This window comes from Glandiceps talaboti, chromosome 9 (assembly GCF_964340395.1).
Source record: "Glandiceps talaboti chromosome 9, keGlaTala1.1, whole genome shotgun sequence".
Taxonomy (NCBI): domain Eukaryota; kingdom Metazoa; phylum Hemichordata; class Enteropneusta; family Spengelidae; genus Glandiceps; species Glandiceps talaboti.
Window position 1 is genome coordinate 16,758,639 of NC_135557.1, and position 21,106 is coordinate 16,779,744.

The 21,106-nt window shown below is 34.6% G+C and overlaps 1 protein-coding gene across 2 annotated transcripts in view; it reads right to left on the reverse strand.

The window, feature by feature from the left end:
- The window catches only part of LOC144440362 (allatostatin-A receptor-like), a 79,605-nt gene that overhangs the window by 14,409 nt on the left and 44,090 nt on the right, over nucleotides 1-21,106 (reverse strand). For both annotated transcript variants that reach the window (XM_078129731.1, XM_078129728.1), the window contains exons 3-4: nucleotides 17,335-17,391; nucleotides 16,594-16,725 (exon numbers count right to left, since the gene is read on the reverse strand). The gene's annotated coding sequence lies outside the window, so the exon portion shown is untranslated. The remainder of the gene's footprint in view (nucleotides 1-16,593; nucleotides 16,726-17,334; nucleotides 17,392-21,106) is intronic.

Sequence of the window (21,106 nt, forward strand, 5' to 3'; positions counted from 1 at the left end):
AATTGTCCACGGATTTAAATTTATAAATATATCGTCGTCATTCTAATGGTCAAATACCTATCTTCTCTCATTAACTTGTTAAAGTCCATGGCAAAACGTGTCCTGAATACAAAAGAAATGGGCTCATTAAACAGAGAAATTTACGTTTGAATCATTTGGGGGCGCTGTCACTGTGTTGAACCCTTCTTAACTTTGTTATGAGAACTGTTTTCTCAGGTTCAGTAAATTAATCACTTAAAAATGTCCACCTTTATTTTTCATCAGGTATATTTTAATTAATTTCAATCTACCGATGTCGTGCTATCTGCAGATTGTAATTTGTTATGTTTACGGACAACCATACGTCATACTTGAATATCATGCACGGTCCGGATAATCGCACGAGATCATCCAGTAATGAAACAAACAAACTTTTTCCGTATGTAGCATAACTACTGTTGATAATTTCAGTAAAATAATGAAAGTGCTTAGCAATGAACAAGAACGATTTTGAATGGCTGTTCATTCGTACGAGTACTGGTCAATAGGGGATAGATGAAACAAATGAGTACAAGGCAAGCTGATTAAAGACTTTACAGCAGAGATCAATCAAATCGGTTCGGTAAAGTCAAACAGGAGTTACAGTAAGACGAATTACAAGCGATTAGTAACTACATCGTTCAATCTGGGTGACAGATTTGATGGGCTAAATAAGATAGATCAGATGTACAGAGTCTCTCTCACGGGGTCATGAAAATAGGGACATTCTCTGAAGTCTCTTGATCTCTAACAATGTCAGACAAACGCAGAACAGTACATAGAGAGTCTGTTTAGATGGGTTTGGTGAATCGGTTCACCTTGAACCACCCACCACGTGAATGTATGGTTATTGTTTGTTGTCATGCCTATGCTTCAAAACTGTAACACAATAATTAGTCAATAGTAACAAGAGAAAGGGACACAAAAACGTTTGTTCAAATGATTTCATGGTTGGGCAGGCATCCAGACTTTATGAATTGGTTTTTACTTCATTGACTAAGTTTGAGCATTCTTACCCGTTCCTAAAACACGTATCCCAATTAGCTTAAAATGCATGGTTAGCACAATTCTGAAACCCCAAAACACACACACACACACACACACACACACACACACCTCCTCTCGTATATCTTCGAGAAATTATCTCTCCTCGCTTTTAGCGAAAATGTGCAAGAAAAAGACATTTCTTCGCACATCGTATGCGAGCATGATATTATCTTTCGCAGCTTCCTCTGTCATTTCATTTTCAATCGCCGACGTTCTCCGAGAATCCTCACAGTTAGCCTGTAAAACTGTTGTTTCTCGCAAATGCTACCCCGAGAATGTATCATTCTCCCTCAATGGCATACACAATAAATATTATTTGTAGCAATGAATCTCGCAGGATGACTGCAATGCTGTTAATTTGCCAATAGAGGCTTGAGAAATGTCATAACTTACTTTATTCGAACGAATGTCTTTTTCTCTGCTAAGCTGCTAGGAACAGACAATTTCTCACACAAATGGTTGCCTACTTAGTGCAGCTACAAATATTTTCACAGTCCTTTTGCGCCTGAACACGATCTGTTTGAATTGGAAATTGACCATTTATTTCTGTAATACAGACGACATTGCTGTTACTGTATATACACACTGTATCATAAAATTACAATTTAAGGCGACAGATAATATCATATGTACATAACGTTATTACTTCGTTCAAACATAGTCATTGGAGGGGTTCTTTCTATGGTTCAAAACACTTCAAAAATAAGGTGAAGAATTTAAATTGATTGCAACTTCTTAAGTATAATAACATGATGTGATTAAATAATAGTTTGGTTGCCAGGCAACCCAACCTTGCATTGTGTGAGAGGGAAGGTTTTATGGTTGCTATTTGTTCTCCAGGGTGTCCTGAACAAGGATCTGTCAGGTGTCACCCTGGCAGAGTTGGGCAATTGTTATAATTTGCATAAATTAAAAGGGCCAATTCGTGTTGATTTTGGCCATCTAGTAACACACATACACAAAGAATGTTCACAGGAAATTTAGTTGGGGAATTTTCAATTACAGAATCCGTGCACATTTGGTACACGTACACAAGTCTTCGATGCATAAGATCCGTTCGGTTTCAAAGAACCTATGATATCAATTTACTTTTTTTTTCTACATCGACGTTGATTTTTGGTTTCCAAGGTAACAGAGTTGTTGAATAGACTAGTTTCTTGTTCTCTAAGAAATAATGACTTCCTGTTTCTATCACCAATACAGGAACATGTTTTATAATGATGCAAATGCTATAGTTAAAGACAAGGCATTTTCAAAAGACATACACGATACTGATGTCGGTAGTCTTGTAAAGGGAACTACGATGACATTAAGAAGGCGTTAGGCTGCAAACCAAATTACGCATGCGTATGAACTTATTGATCCTGTTTTCAAATTTTGCAATTTTAATATTGAACATTGATAACATTGAATATGTCGTTTTAGCGTCACCCATTGAACGGTTATTGCAATTGCTTTGATAAATCTAATCTCATCCCGATATGAAGACTACTTGGTTATGTGCCTAGTTTACCAACTACGTCCGATAACCGTAAACGGTCGAGTGATAACGTAAGAAGAATGATTAAGTCGGCTATTTTAGACATTTCTTTGATGATATCAGCAATCCACGCGAATGTACATAAACTTTTGAAAATAGCTTGCATATGTAAATGTTAGACATGTAATATCAAAATCGAGTGTTTATACAGATAGTAATCCAAGTTCGTATACATACTCAAATTTAATATCCTGACACTATGAACGAGTTTTGTTGAATTGGCAATTTGCATTTCATTGACGACAACATGTTTTGTTAATACAAGGTAACTCTCAATTCCATACCACCAGCGGTGATTTTATTAAATCACTCGTTCACTTTTCAGGCAGTATACAGACCGTGGCTGCATTTTAAAATGTCCTAGCTCCTCCGCCGAACGCACAACTACATAAATAACTAAACATAGAGAGTTCATACTTTATTGAACCCAATATTATTAATCATTTTTAATGTAAGTGTTCGAAACTAAAGCGGTCATAAGGTCAGATAGTACTTAATGATACATTCAGTTTTGATTTATATATTTATAATATATGTATGATGGTTTTATCTCTGGTTATCTGTTTTATTGATTTGGTTAACCATCCACATGCATGAATGACACAATTTGAATGAATAAATACGTCTTGCATGGACAAACATTATAATGCATTTGAATAATCTAGTATGACTTTACCCCGCGGCTAATTTCTGAATGTATGCCTATCAATTACTTGGCCTGTCCAGCATAGACAAATGTTCCCTTTCACAAAATGAGCATTGTATGTGTATGATGAACGAATTGTCGCGCCGCTGCGGCGCCAACCCAGGAGAAAATCTGATTATGCCGTAATTGGATGTGAGAGAACAACCAATTTAACGGAGTACTTGATGGCCAAACGTAATAATTACCCGTAGTGGCTAACAAGTAAAACACGCAAAGACCCTGTCCGTTCATTTGGATGACCATTAGTGGTGCAGTAACGATTCTTAAGATGAAACAGTCCAGGAATGTTATCGTTTGAACGCACGATAATAGAAACCGCTGTGTTATCCAAGTGCCTGAAGCAAAGATATAGAATATGTTTATCAGACTGTACAATATAGTATAATTTCTTTTCAAACCAGACAGTTAGTGTTAAGATTGGAATATAAACAGTTAAAATATATAGCGCATAATCTGTTTTGTGTCAGCCCGCAAGAAGTGACATTTATCTACCCTGTCATGTATGTATGCTAAAATAGCTTTAGTCCTTTTTTACATTCAGTCTAGTCCGTGTATTAGTTAGATATTATTCCCAACTATATAAATTCATTCAGCCAAGAAATTATGAGTGACCTAAGGTGTCTTGTTTCAACGCGCCGCAAGACGAGCAGTGACAGACCCCTTAAGTCAAGAGTATTGTGCTGCTGAGTGAAGAAAAATATTAGGGAATGATATACAATTATACCAGCGCCAATGATATGTAACTATAACAGTGAAAGCAATATGTACGAAATATCGGGAAACGTAATGGCGATTTTTAACGTTTTCACTTTTTACGTTTCGACTACAACAGAATAGTAATAATGTAATAATGATGGTTTTCATATAGTGGTGTGCTCAAAGCGCTTTACAATTATTACGTCTGGAAATCTATAGCGGCACAACGCCCGATTTATACTTCCTCAACTCCCTGGGGCCATACAGTCCATTGCAGCCTCTATAAGTGCATAGGATTAAGGCATTCACATTGCAACCGCTATCCTACCAGGTTCCCAATTATACAGCTGGGTTGACAGGCACAATCGTGGTTCAAATCTTGCCCAGGGACTTTAGCCATTCTGAAACAAATGCTCAAACATGCAACTTGCAGATTCCACATCGGCCACTCTAACCACTCGCCCATCATGACTGCACAGCACCAGTGACGTAGACGGGCGTTACGTTAATTGAAAAGCTCCACTATCCAAGTATTCAGACCTCTTATTGTGTATGTAGTAACATCTGTCATATTCAGATTAGTTATTAAAGGGGAACACCACTCCAGAGAATAAAGGAATGTTTATTAAATTTTGCTTCTCGAAAAACATTTCCTGAATCAATTTCACGTCATATAAATTTCGTCGATTGCCCAAAACACCATATTGAATCTTGTTTCATCTATCGTTGTCCTAGCCGTGGTCCAGCGTTTCCTAGTTGGATTTATGTGTATTAAATACATAAATAATAAATATTCATGACTATTTATGGGAAGTTATTGTAAGCTCGTAAGAGTCATGGATATTCGTCACAAAGCAAAGAATATGAAATAAGATCCAGTTTGTTGATTCGCTTGGAAATTTATGTGATGTGAAATCAAGGGAAACCTCTCTAGAAGCCAACGCTTACGAAAATTCCTGTATTTCCTGGAATGGTGTTCCGCTTTAATCTCAGACCACTAAAGTACGTGTTGGCATGCATCTTGTATTTGCATTTTGTTCATTAGGATCAGTTACTGACCGTGGCACTTTTTTCTAGCTTTGTTGTGTAACAAATTTAAATCTTGTATGTGGAGTCGCGATGGTCGAATAGTTAAAATGACCGATTTTGAACAGATTTGAGCTGCCATTGTGTTTCGGACTTTAAGTACTTTGGTAAGATTGGAACCTTGATTGTGCCTTAGCCAACCTAACTGTACAATTGGGTACCTTGTAGGATAGAGGTTGCAATGTGAATGCTTTAATCCTATGAGCTGACATGGATGGTATGTTCCCCAGGAGGTTGAGGAAGTACAAAGGGCTGTCATTCAGTAAAATATCCGTGCCATGGCGAGCCATTACAGCATAGTGAGTAAAAACTCTCTCTATATATATAGGAAGTCAGTGGTAAGATTTATCCGTATCACAGTGCTCGATACGTCTGCACGCAGAGCATCTCCTGACGAGTGATTTACTCACGAAACAGGCTTGGAGAGACGAAATTCCATACTTGATTTTCTTCTACCCCCAACACACACACACACATATATATACATATATATATATATATATATATATATATATATATATATATATATATATATATATATATATATATATATAAATTATGAAAAAATGGGAAATAAAATAAGTGAATGTTTTTACTTAACCAACCTAACTGTATGAAACACATACACATATTAATGGATAACCTTTTAAGCTAAGGTACGGGTAAAGGTTGCACAATTGAATTTTAGATTATAAACGCACAAATCCTGGTAGGTAACTCTATTGAAATCATATTTGCAAATATCCATTAATTTTATGTGTCATCTCACTGCTTTGAGTATCAGAGTCCATCTAAATAACAGGTTTAAAATAGTTTTATTCAATTATTGATTTAGATTCATGTAAGTCATGGTGCGTATGTGTGTGTGGTATGTGGGTGGGTGGACGGACCGACATACAGACAGACAGCCCACCAGACGGGCGGACGGGCGGACAGACGGGCATTGGTTAGATAAATGGAAGGATGGCTTGGATGGATTTACAGAGGAAATGACAAATAAGGAGTGAAATAACATGATAGCTCGAGAGGGAAAAAGAGAATATCCGGTAGAGAGGAAAGAAGGTCGAAAACACAACGAGGTAGATATAATGGGACAAATCATACATGGTAAATTGATCTAGCTCCTCGAGAGGCGACACTTGATAACTCAGCTGCAGAACATCTTGATTGGCAATCTGTCTAATAACAAAAGTATCGTCGTGAAATGCGTTATTCTAATAGTGTCATCTCCCCAAAAGATTATATATGGCTAACCTAGATAATCAGTGATTCTGAGGAGATACGACAAGTGTAGCTTTTAGTCTATGTCAGTTAACAATTGATTTGTCATCGCAAGCTGCTACAATATACGCTGTGGGATTTTGATGCAAATCAACGTTTAAGGGTAAATTTAATTTGTACATTAGAACGTCAGTATCATTTTACCAGTTAACATGTCACATTTTGTGTCTACAGTGGCCATATGGATGAGGATTGGGTATTTATTTTGGATTTTTAATTCATAAAACAAATTTATCGTGGCTTTATCATGACTTGAAAAATCAATGTGAAACAACATTGACCAAGTCTGTAACTGTCTTTCTGTTTGTAACTCAATACATTGCAAATTTAACAAATGTGTAACACAGTACGTTATTGTGTACTACGTCCAATAACACACATATTGCCCATTTATCAGTCTTTAGTCAATTTATTGAGCAACAAACATGGACTTTGCAAATGTTGTTTCCCACCATGCTAAAATTATTTTATAAATATTTTATAAAGAATTTGTGAATTATATACATATGTTAAATGAAATATCAGCGTCCCTTTTTTAAAATCATCAACATCTGCACGTATTATCAAATAAAAACATACATAGCATTAAAGCACGAGTTGATTTCCTACATTACAAATATTATTGATTTTAAATTTTTTCAGAAGTATGACATTGTGTTACACTCAATGATTTGAACAACTTCCATTGACTCCCTATTCATCGTCTGGTTGTTTCATTCTGTAGCGGTGTATAGTCTACGTTTGATTATAAAACTATATAGAGTATCTGGACCAACGTATTCCACACATATTGCCTGATTATTTCATCTAATATTACAGAACGCGGTCCTCTGTTATCAGTAATCAGGACTAGTCTCATGACAAAACTGCCGCACTTTATCTATATGTAGAGCTTCACCTTTATGGCAAGCAAATTGGTCTTCCTCGAAATTGCTTAATGTTATGGCTATTCTTATCTAGTTTGAAATTAAATTAGGTGATCACCTGGTGCTCCCTCAAGCATTCTTTCTGTGTGTACGCATCAATGGTAGCTCGCTTGGAAATTTGTTAACGCATAATAGGTAAGTAAATTGCCCGGCATTTCAAGACCCAAGGAAAATGTTTTACGAGATAACCCCGTTGTTAACAGCCAATTCATAGATTTGCTTACGGTTTTTGCCCACACTGAAAATGATTGCAATTACATTTTGTTTTGAAATCCAATGATGAACAACGCAGGTGTGTACAGGTGAATCCCCAGTTCCTCGTTTTGCGAGTAGTGATCATTGACCGTCAATAAAATAGATAAAAGAACAACGAACTCTCATGATTCTGTAGTCCAAAGTATTGCGTGAGATCCGTGTATATTTGTCCTTCGATTTAATAATCTAATTTGACAAGCATGAGTTGTCTGATTATCTATAATTCACTGATAATGCAAGAATATATTTTGATTAAAATATCTGAAAGATTCAGAGGCTACTAAAACTTTAGTTAACGATGTATAAACTAAACTACAAGCACGGTACATTAAGCAATCATTTTAATAGATATACATACACTGATTTTTAGTTCTAATACACAAAACAAATGACAAAATTGGGAAACAATGCTGAATAGAATATTCCACGAGAAAGTACATAACAGTATGTTGCCACAGACGTGTACTCCACCGCCACAATGTAATACTAAATAAAAATTTAAGAATGCTCTTAGAAGGTATGTTGTTAACTCACCATAGACAGTCAGTGATTCATCCCATTCGAGATCATCACCACAAGTAGATATGATTTACATTTGACTACTTAACATGTAACCTCTTTAAATGAGGACTGTCCATTGATTTGCTCTGTTTTTTTTGCTATTTGCCAGTCCCCAGTCACAGAGATTTCAAAGCTTAACTTGCGTCTTATTCTGCCATTTTTGTGATGTACGAATATATGTCTAATCTTGTGATGTAAGTGTATTCCAGTGTGTGTGTGTGTGTGTGTGTGTGTGTGTGTGTGTGTGTGTGTGTGTGTGTGACGAATTTATTTAAATAAATAAAATGAAAGTGTACATCGATATTATTGTTTTGGAACGTGTTGAGTAACGTCTAAAAAATTGAAATTAACTTCAAAGTGAAACGTCACAGCAGGAAATATCGTAGAAAGTGGCCTTGTAAGATCATTTCACATTTTTACATAACTTACATTCTAGCAATTGCTGAAAAACACAAAATTGAAAATTTGTTTCTTGTTCAATGTTCAGTGTAAATCCTTGTCGTTGATGCACATTGTCTCATGGGAGTTAACATATATACATAAGCTTATGTAATACCAGAATACAATATTTATGACTGCCTAGCACTTATTATCCTGAAATAAAATCGGGATTAGTTGCGTGATTTTATGTTTTCAGCAAGTTTCATATCCGATGTTTCTCAGTAAAATCTCACAAGTAAGAAACGCATATTTTATGCAAACAACTGTATTACCCTCATAGATATTTCCCTTCAAGATCGACCGCTCTCCGATAATTGCATATTTTTTAATCAGATATGCAGATTTTAAACCATTAAGAAATATCTGACGTTTACTTAGTTTGACAATTTCAGTCAATGGGAGGAAACATGTGCTTTAGATTTTTTAAAACAATAGTCTTGACATCATCATGTTATCCACAGAAAAAACAGAAATCGGGAAATGGTGGATCCAGCTTTCAAATTGAATCCTAAATAGTGTGATATTCACATTGCTGGTGCCATCAGGCCTAACAACTTGAAATGGCGCCATGCATGTGACTTGTCTCAGTGATATGATTGATTTTCACCTGGGATTTACACTCAACTATTCACTACTAAAGGAGAAATGTCACACAAAAGTTTGGCATGCCATTCTTAATGCTATGAAAAGGGTCATCACATCAATGCGTATATGGTAAATATCCTCGTCATGTTCAGTCACGCTATATCCAAATATGGCGTTAAGTACTTTTGGAAATCAGTTTACTTCATGGTATAGTAAGCACTTCAATTTAACCGATATTTTCGTCGTACATAAGGAACAAATTTGCAAAGATATTATAGCAGGTATTGATAAGTTTATTCTTCACCTTGATGTCGTGAAAGCTTTTCGCTTCATGAAGTATAGGTATCACAGCGACACGGTTGTAGTGGTCACACGCCCTCCTGGGCTTACGAAGACGTCCACAACACTTACCCTTACGCTTACGCTTGGCTTGGCTTGCAATGTAAACTTTTTGATCGATTTGACACTTCTCCGTTCGCATTATTGCACGAAGACACATGTGGTGCAAATCGATCACTTATTGTAAAAAAGAACAGTTTTAACCTTTATTTTGTTAAGAGGCCTTTTGACAAGCATTTCTAAACTAGGGCAATTCATCAAAGCAGGGAATGATTACCAAGTAATCCCTCTATTATATTATTTATCTTTCGATCATGACAACTTGATTGATAATATTGTACATACCGGATATTAGTTGCCTTGATTTATATACGCAGACTAAGTATTGGTGCAGCTGTGAGCACTGAGTTGTTTTAATGTTGTTTTACCTAGTTTATCTGTTTGCATTCATTATACTGATACCCCGTTAGTATCAAATGTGATAAAATACAAAACGATATATAATGCTTATATATAGACTCATTTTTATCAGGACAGAACATGGTTTATAAATTGAGTAGTAATTTTTATTTACATATTTTATATATGCACCAGACGTTTTAAGTATTATGAACACGTGCACGAAATGCGACGGTTTTTGTAAGGAAATTGCGTACGATGGAACAGATGTGGTTAATATCATATTTCTCAAAAAAACTGTGGTCACTGCAAAATGCGTGTTATTTTAAAGTGCTTCCATTTCAGATTGCTTCCATTTCACGCCAGATTTTCCTCGTTACAGCCAACGTCATATTTTTCAAGCATTTGTGCTCACTGCTGCACGCGTATGATTAAACAATTGACAAGGCTCAAAATTAACATGATCACGCCAATTTGGCAAGATATTAAAAAATATCCATCACAGGATCCCAATGTGAATGAAATGTCGTAATAGTGCAGTATACATAGAAAGCGCCTCGGGGACGAAAATGTCATTCAGAATCAAGAGTGTAAAATCTCTCCAAACTTTGCCTTATCGAAAGTTGGTCCTTGGTCCTTTTGAAATAATACAAGACATTTGGTGTCCATTGTTTTGTTTTCGAGAACATTGAAAACAATCTTTTATGTTCCGACAATTCATAGCATTCGGTGGCCATGTTTGATTCTAAAATGGTTGATGTTTCAAAACATTTTAACCGTTATTTCAAATATGTGTATGGTGACCCATGTTTTTTTCTTGATTTTAGCTGAGAATGGGTTTGAGTTGTCTTCAGTAAAGTGACAGTAAGAGTTTAAACAGTTTCTTTCCAGGCGCATTTCATTAGTGTATAGTAATGAAATTGTTATTGATGATAAGGTGAAAATCCTTACCGACATTACATATTTTAGAATGATATATAATCGGTTCCACATTATTTTTATTTTTATTTCTTTATCTATTTGACCTTAACTAAAAGCTGTCATACTGTGAAATAGCTTCTCCGTTTTTATTTTATCTAAGAGATAAATAGTATATTGAGTGGTCAAGCATAAAATATTACAGCCTAAAGCTATAAGATAAAACTCATTTCCATTAGATTGATTCTGACTATCCTAATGAATAGGCATAAAGTTGGTGGAGGGACATTAGCATTCAACCATATGGCCATTAAGCTGACATACCGTGATTTAAACACAAATGGCGAATTAAACAAATTTGTTTAAAACCCTATATTCAAAGTCATAGTTAAGGGAAAGGTCAAAACTCAACATCCTGATATATAATCATATCTTATCTCCCCATTTATCTGAAATTAGCCATTGTTTTATAATGGTGAGTTAAGGGAAAAGTAAAAGGTCAAAGTGCAGAAATGATGTTATTCTATCTCTCAGTTAAATACAGAATGAAACATTACGTTCAAAGGCAAATAAATGACTTCACATATATATGGAACAACAAGACCACACTTATAGCAATCTTAATATATTTCTATATATGACGAACTAATATGTCTGTGTACATCAATACATGAGTTCGTTCTAATGAACAACATGTCCAGAGGCGATTTGCTCCGTTAAAGTAGAAACTTTTTTAAAAAAACGTTTGATAGCGTTGTAGTCGGTATCACTGTACCCTTAAGGTTTGACATAAAAGTGGAAAACTACTAATACATCTCATTAAAGATGACAACCCTTTTCTTTTACAAAAGTCACTTTTGATATTAACCCTTACAGCTTCGTTACTTTCAACCGTTGCAAAACAAATCCATTAATTGTAAATGTGATATCTAGAAATGAGATCATGATCCCTGTCGGAAAACAAGCTTTCTGCATTAAAAACTATTAGCCCTTCATTAACACGTCAACGATTTACAAAATCCTAATGTATTGCTTTACAGGATATTTTTTACACCAAAGTTCAATACAGATTGATTAATGTACACCGTGTATTAAGTACATTAAGTAGTGAGTGATAGTAGTAATAAACGTCATTTCAGATTGAATATATCAAACACACCAACTGAACAATACACTCTACTCTAATTCTAGTACATTGTCTATACGCTTCGAAACGGTAGGAGCTAATATCACCCATTAAAAGTGCACAAACTACAATTAAAACATTTCTTCCAGCATTTATTAATTATGACTTGGTCATAATATCGAATACTTTGAAAATTAATCCATTACCAGTTGGTAAATGTATTTATGCAGCTGTTTTCATATTAGTGTACAATAAATTATAGCAAAGGGATTAATGGTCCGCCCCCAAAATTGGTGCACCTCTTGCAATTAACTATTTTAACCTGTTACTGTACTACGTCTGGATACAATCAACCCTTACTTAATATGTACACTATCTAATCATTGGTATTTAAACAATTTTCAGTGAGTGCATTGATTGTCTTGTTTTACAAATCATTTTCTAGTTGAAACTGTTTAACAAATAATTAAGACCGCGTTTTCAAATATGTGTTGGTTATGCACCAACATTGTTCAACAGCTTAGTAGATTAGCTAAATAATTCATCACGTGAGGTATAGTCCTCATAAGTCACATGCTGGTTATTATTAATTTTGACGTTCAGACGTTTTCCCTGGTTCAAATCAAGGATGTTTTCGGCAAACTATCATCGCTTACATACTTTGTAGAATGAATCAGACCTGAACTATTTAACCATATTAGATACCTTCTGACCAATATTTTTGTTGTTATTGTCTTACACTCTTTTGATATTTTGCTGATAAAAATGCAACATTTCAAAATCCTTGGATAACAATTATGACTTTTGCAGTATTTTCACTTGTAAAGTGGATAACCAAAACTTGAAAATTATGATGTCAAATTTATCGAAGAAAATAAAAACCCAAAATAGATCAGACGGGAAGTTGTTATTAGATGTTTTTTTACAGTATTTATGATCTCCTGTTCGCCCTATCAGCATCGAACATGTTTATAAAAGTTGTTGAGAAATTAGTAATTGGGACCATTTAATTGCACCAATATACGGAGTTCATGTCTATATGTATTGTGGCTTCATAAACTAACAGACCGGTAATGCAGCTACTTATGGAGATATTAACATGTTCCGTGTTAAAGGTCTCGTCTGTATGGATAAATAGTAGCGAGGGAACTTTATACCTAGTGGGATTTAAAGAAATAATTGTCGTATCAGCAGTTTTAGGCGAGATTCACAAAGTGAAATTAGTGACTGGGGATATAGAAGGACATTATATAATATATATAAGTTTTCTGTGCTATGTTCGACAAGCCTTTCTTGTAAATACAATATGTAGGATCACGTGAATATCAAGAATGTGTGTATGTACGATATGCGGAAATTGAAATCTGTCCATGTTTCAAAAGATTGTGTCTCACGAGTCAAAGGTGACTTTCATTTCAGGCTTGGATATCCGCAAGAGAGGGACGGATTTCAAAATCGGCCTCGCAACAGTCGTTACCAAACGTTATATAGCACCAGTTACATATGATAGTGACGAAATGTGATTCATCCATTCGGTGATGGGTTCCTTAAAAGACTTACTGGCAAATGATTGTCTGGGACATATGATAACTCATACAAAGGAAAAAAGGAACGTCATGCTCGTGTCATTTTCCATCGATAATGAATTTGCATATCAGAAGTGGTCGTTATATTAGAGTAGGATGAATAGGATGAATATACACTGAATGTTTTCAATATGATATATTGAGTGTTACAGATTTGTATGTATGTATGTATGTATGTATGTATGTATGTATGTATGTATGTATGTATGTATGTATGTATGTATGCATGCATGCATGTATGTATGCATGTATGTATGTATGTATGTATGTATGTATGTATGTATGTATGTATGTATGTATGTATGTATGTATGTATGTTAAAACCATCTCTACTGGGGCAGACGATAAAATGCAGTGGTAACAAAAAATGGCGAGCTAAACGGCATTTCCTTTCTTCTCGCTAGGACCCCATTGCATCAAAAATATATTATATATTATATTATATATTATAGTATATATATAAATATATATATATATATATATATATATATATATATATATATATATATATATATATATATATATATATATATATATATATTATATTTGTGTGTTATATGATATGCTAGAAGTTTCATATCAAAATACTTATATTACACTAAGTCTTAAAAAATAATAATATGGACTATTGAATCAATATATCTTTCATTAGATTTGAATAAAACAGGAGCGCATCAGAACCTAAGGTAAGAAATTGGAAAGATGCAGATAGTAAGATGCATCGAATACAAAACAAAGGGATACATTCAGTATTCAATACTGCTAGGGATATGGCCTTTATGGAATAGGATGGTAATCTCTCGTGAAAGCCGATTTGGAGATATCATATATACGTTTAATCTAGAAATAGGGTCTACATGTTTTTCAATCTTTTTTATGAAGTTGACGAATTACAAAACCCAGCTTCTTCAAGTAGAGAAGTATTACTCACAAACAAATGGGATGTATCATTGATAACCAATATTAAAGGATTGCCTTACACATCTCACGCATTTGTCGCTATAGCAACGGGTTACGGAGTGGAAGGTTTTTTCTTTTAAATGAACTTCTTTTCAATAGGTATACCGGTACGCATGTATGTATGTATGTATGTATGTATGTATGTACGCATGTATGTATGTATGCATGTATGTATGTATGTATGTATATATGTATGTATGTATGTATGCATGTATGTATGTATGTATGTATGTATGTATGTATGTATGTACGTACGTATGCATGCATGCATGCATGTATGTATGTATGTATGTATGTATGTATGTATGTATGTATCGTTCATTCATTCATTCAGTCACTTGGTTGTTCATTTATTCCTTCATTCATCTAATAATTAGTCATTATTAAAGATTTCATGTATATGTATTGATAGGTATATATGGTCTGATTGATTTATAAATACGATTTGTTTACTCTTACTCACTGACAGATTATGCAAGTTCGTTTAATTTAATTATCAACATTTTACGACTTCATACATGAAGTCATAAATTTAAAAAAAAAAATTAATAAAATTGCAAACAGATGGGATTAATGAGAACTCACAGTGAGTTGCTGAATTATTAGTTTTTCTCCAAAGATAAAACGATTAAGGTGTACATTTACAAACACAAATTCAAAGACAGTGCTAGTTCTGTTTACAATTTGAAAATCACCACAGTTTTAGTCAGACCGTTTGCTTTTGCCTGAAAAAAAAACCAGCTCTACAGAGTGTAAAAAGTCAACTGTTTTCCCACATCACAAGAATGTGTCATATGTAAACCCAACTAGACATTCACCACTACTCTGCTCGGTTTTCATAAATTATGCTTGCACGCGTATGATTTTGTCACTTCTCTTCTTCAACTGGTTTACTCGCATGTTTTGTGTATAGTGTTTATAAGGTTGGGATTAAATCTATTTCAAAAGATATAGCAAACTGTGTTATGTGTTTGTACCAGAGCCCTTACAATAATTAGTGACAGCATGTAGTTTAACACAGGGTGTAACACTGTCATTAGAAATATTCCTCTGGCAGTGTAAGATTACTGCGATATATGTTTTGGATAAATTAGAAGACTCTTTTACGGCTATAACATCAAAATGCGTTGTTGTAATTCTGAGCTAGACGTGACTGTAACTATTACAGTGTTTGACCTGTGCATGCCATAGTTTACCGTTTACAGATTATGGTGTTGGCCTTTACCTCACTTAACCAACATGACAGAAGCACGTATCACATTTTATGTTATTTGTACATGTAGTGTAAAACGATAGACGATAATTCCAACAAGCTGTTACCATTGTAATCGTCATGACCGTTTAACTAATATTTGAGGATGAATATTTACTCCTCATTATGTCAGCTTTTTCCATTTCGACCTCACATGTACTATTTGTCTAATGTATATATGTACATAGCGTAGAATTTAATGAACATTGCTTAATCAAACAACTTACAATGATTTTGAAACTACTGTTTGAATACTTTACATACTCTTTCCATTGGCATACCGTAGCATCATAATGTCCTTTGAATGTCATTTACTATATCTGTTATCAGTACAAGGTGTAATGAGAGGTGCAATTTCAATAAATACAGAACATAATTAGCACTCTTTAGCTTTGAATGAAGTACCAGAATGCAAATCAGTTCGCTTGCAAATGTAAGAATAGAAATGAACACTATAATATATTAAAAGTCAAGGGGTTGTTGTTTTTTGCACAGAATGGCTATGTTTGAAAACGGGTGAAAGTAGAACTTGAAATCTGGAATATCCATATCAACAGAATAAATCGCAATAATGGTAAATGCATCAGTTCGGTTTAACATACTACACAGTATACAATCAGTACTTTCATACACATATAAACTCTTGTCTCAGATTGTTCTCAATTTCACTGAATAACGTTCTATGTGCGGTAAGCTATTCCTTTGGTAGATACACTTTTAGTTGACAGACAGACAGACAGACAGACAGACAGACAGACAGACAGACAGAATTTTCTGCCATCTTGAAACAACTAGATATCAATGTCGATGCATAAAATAGCATAGTAAAGATCAACTCTCTATCACTCCACCCGATATAAGTATTACTCACCGATGATTACTTGTCCACGGTGACGACACGGTTATGTATGATATGTTATGTTCACGAAGCAGTAGTAAATAGTCTTCACGGCTAAATCGTGTATTATCAGCTACTAACCGTTCTCGGTGGATTTATGCTTTCCTGTTGACGTATAATAGAATTGAGGAGGGTCACTTAATGGTTATTATTATTGTGTCGTTCATCATGAATGATGGGACTACTTTGGCTAAATATGTTACAAATTATCCAATTTTCACAGAGTTTTAGGTAATTAAAATCCCGTCAATCACTATTATTAAGGTTAATTTGATCACGCAAAACCAAAATCATGCATTTACCACAATTGTAAGGTTATTTTCGATATTTAATTGTGCCTAAATGGCCTTTATTACACAAATACATTTGCTACTACCATCGTGACTAAGTGACAGACAGACAGACAGACAGACAGACAGACAGACAGACACTGTAGAATAAACACTCCTGTAGTTTGAAATATTGAATTTCATCACGACGGCATCATATTAACATCACAATCTAACAAATTACTAGAATGTAATATTTGCCTCTAAATTTTTTTATAAAGTTCCAGTGTTATCAAAGTCGTTTACGGTAACAACAAAACATGTTGTGGCCTGGTCAATTTCCTGAAGAAGCTACATATTCGTAGTATAAAAAAATTTGATGTTTTGACAAGCAAAGACATAGGATAGGGAGACATTCCTTAAAGTGAAAGTAGAATTGACTTACCTATGAGTGGAATATTGCAACGGATAAAAGATGGCTGCTGTGGTTCCGTCGAAATGCCTGCAAACAATGAAAAAAAAACAGGATTTTTTTTTTAGGAAAAAAGTGTTAAATTTGAAAAAAAATAACAAAGTAAAGCAAATACAAAGGAAATGCATAATAATTGAGCAGATTTAAACTATGCTAGATTCAAATCGCAAAGTGCAAGAAGGCGTACCTTAAATAAACCCATAAATTGATGAATGTTGGCTGATCAGATGTGCCTTGAGTAAACACAGAGCGTGCTGTATGATTTACTGCTGTGACTATGGGTTGATGAAAAATAATCGCATACATCCCGGGTCATGCTATGGAATAACTAAACAAGGAACCTTATGTTCGCAAAACCTGTTAATCCGCTTTATGCTTTTCTAGAATATAATGGAGGCGTTGATTCAATTGTGCAAAAAAATAACTTACTTTCTGATAGCAGCATATGTGTATGTCCTTATTGTCTATATCTGTGTGTGCATGTGTGTGTCTGTATTGTCTATATCTGTGTGTGAATGCGCACTGACAGACCTGGCCTGAGGCAAAATTTAAGGTAAACGTATACATGTATTTGTTACATCAATGCATATATAAATCAAACTATAATTCAGAAATGAAATTAAATGATTATATATACTTTTTTTTCTCATTAGCGATGTGATTACTTGATTATTTCATTTTCCTCACTTGATATGTAAATTTGGTCGTTGCTTTTTTTTCGACCTCTGGCAAATAATTAACATATATGTATATATATATATATATATATATATATATATATATATATATATATATATATATATATATATATATATATATATATATATATATATATATATATATATATATATATATATATATATATATATATATATATATATATATATATATATATATATATATATATATATATATGTATAATATTTGTTTAATCTAAACACAATTGTCGCTGTTGAAAATGTGTTCAATTTACACGTACATGTTATTTGCCAAATACCGTTCCATATCTTTCTGCGAGAGGTCATTTTTCCTTTATACCGGAAAAATGACCTCGAGTAGCAAGATGTGAACAGTATTTTGCAAATAATATACTTATACGTCACCTACGACAACGAATTCATTTTTGAATGTCTTAAAATGCTGTTTCATTTTAAAATAAAATCACTTCCGCGTTATACTGTTGAGCGTAGTAGTGTCGCGCACCTCCCTGATGACTGCAATGCGGTTGTTTACATGTCAGCCTTAACTTTATCATCCAATCAGAGTGCGTGCTTGCTCTGCAGTACGACGTAATGCTTATCATTTGCATATCACTCAGTGATATATTCAAACTTACAACCTCCAGCTGAAAAATGAGAGTGCGTCTTTGTTTTGCATACTGTATTCCATTAAATGTACAGAAATGTTCGTGATATGCTTTGTTGTTCTAGTTAAGCAAACATTGCACCCTCTGTGGCGGTAATATTGATATCGTTCATAAATTTAGGAATTCATCTTTACGATCGCGTGACCACCGTGCGTTCGCCATCTTTCTTTCTTTCGGCGACCTATGTGGAATTTTTGACGATTTCCCTGTGGCACAAAACGTATAGTGAAAAGACTTATTACAAAATGAATGTATACAACGGTGTTGTTTTGTATGGTCAACAACGAATTTGGCATTGGAAATGCTGGTTTTAGTCGGATTTTGAGTTGTCTGCTAGGTTTGTTTACAAGGGGCGTGTAGTGATCACGTGATACAACAAGCAAAAATACGACTTCTGGTAAAAAATACACCTGCATATCTGCATACATCGGACTTCGATAACACAATCACCCAAGATAGCAACAACGTCTTCTCTTGTTGGTTGAACCGCGTTCACGTACACATTGGATCAGCGGTAAAAATCAAAGTGCACAACTAGAATTTGATGATGATATATAAATATCGAATGTATACAACTTGTCCACTGCATTGCACACGGTTTCCTACACATCGATCAATCTATAGCTTTTATAATCAAATCACACTCGTGTAATTGTACGCTTGGAGTTTATTAACACGAAATACTTTTGAACGGTGGAATCTGAAAAGTCAATTTTTGTCAGCACATAGAGAACTACTAGTGCATTCATGGCTGTACTGGTGTAAATCGAATTAAGTATGGAATGAGTTTACTTCCCGTTATGTTCAGTCGAGGGGGGAAATCACGATATTAATAGCATATATGTACGAACACTAAAATACATATAATTAATTTTGGTAAGGAAGGAAAATAAAGTTGATTTGTATCTAATTCGACCCAACCCAGATTAATATTTATTGGTTTCTTTAGGACGACATAAAATAGACTTTTTAGTGGTTCATGCTGATTTAGTGGTTTTGAAAAAAGCATTATCGTAATAAAGTACCACCCAAGATTGATATCGCATTTAAAACTTTTCAATCGATCATCAATACATAAACTAGTAACTTAACTGCAGCATCTGTTGTGGTCAAGCACAAGAAAAGTCATGTTGATATCCTGATCGAAAACAACCCTACACGTTACCAAATAAATAAGCCAACTACTACCAACGAACCATGTGTTACCTCACAACCAGCAAACGACGACGTCGCTACTGCAGTGAACACCACGGCCACAACTCTACCATTTGAAAAAACTCGCAGCCCGGTGTTTTTCAGCCTCTTGTGTATCCGTACTATCCATTCCAGTAGCCGTGGAATACATCGACAAATATTGCCCAGTGGTATCAGAACCTGCTACTCATTCACAAACCCTGGCTGTAAGTGACAATACAGACCGTCCTCGTTGCCTGCATGTCCACCCAGAAACAGCCTCCACCACCGCCGTTACCTGCTTCTCCAGAACGGTACATACTAATACTATTGTATCAAATCTGAGTATGTGATTCCTATAATAAGTGGAGTCTAAATTATGTTTGGGCTAAACATTATTCGCAGCCACGCCACCCAACAATCAACGACATTGAAAATGGTTTACAGTAAATAAAATTCAAGTCTAGTTTAAGAATAGAATGACACATAAGTGTTCTGGTTTCTAAAAGCCGAATGCAATGTTTATGATGAAGACAAGTTGTATACATTGTATTTATTTATTTATCATCATCAAATTATAGTTGTGCACTTTGATTTTTACCGTTGATCCAATATTTACGTTAACGCGGTTCAACCAACAAGAAAAGACGTTGTTGCTATCTTGGGTGATTGTGTTTCTAACTCGAAATCCGTTGTTTCTCCATCAGAATGCGAAATTGGTGGCAGGTGACGTATAATTATACGTTTTGTGTACATATGCTAAAAGAGTTTGTACAGCGTGGATTTGGGTGAAGAGAGAACACAAACACAAACACAAACACAAACACAAACACAAACACAAACACAAACACAAAAGTCGTTTCCAAGTTCCTACCAACTATTTTCACAAATTGCTCCTTTTTAGTTAAAAAATTGTCTTGGTGTAGCTATAATAATTATCTCCCCATTTTTCTCATTTTTTTGTTTTTATTGCTGGTAGTCATTGCCTTCCATAATGGTTTTTCTTCATTCTCCTTTGCCCTCATCTTTTCTCTCCTCCTGGAAACCAGTTCTTCCTCGTCACTGATTTCGTTTTGAATAGTAACACACAAGTATAGATCTGTGCAAACTGGGAGACTCGTTTCCTGTTCTAGCAATTTTATCCATAGTAATGATACCATTACACAAGGGATTATTATCTCTCATCTGCAGATCCGCTTCCGACAA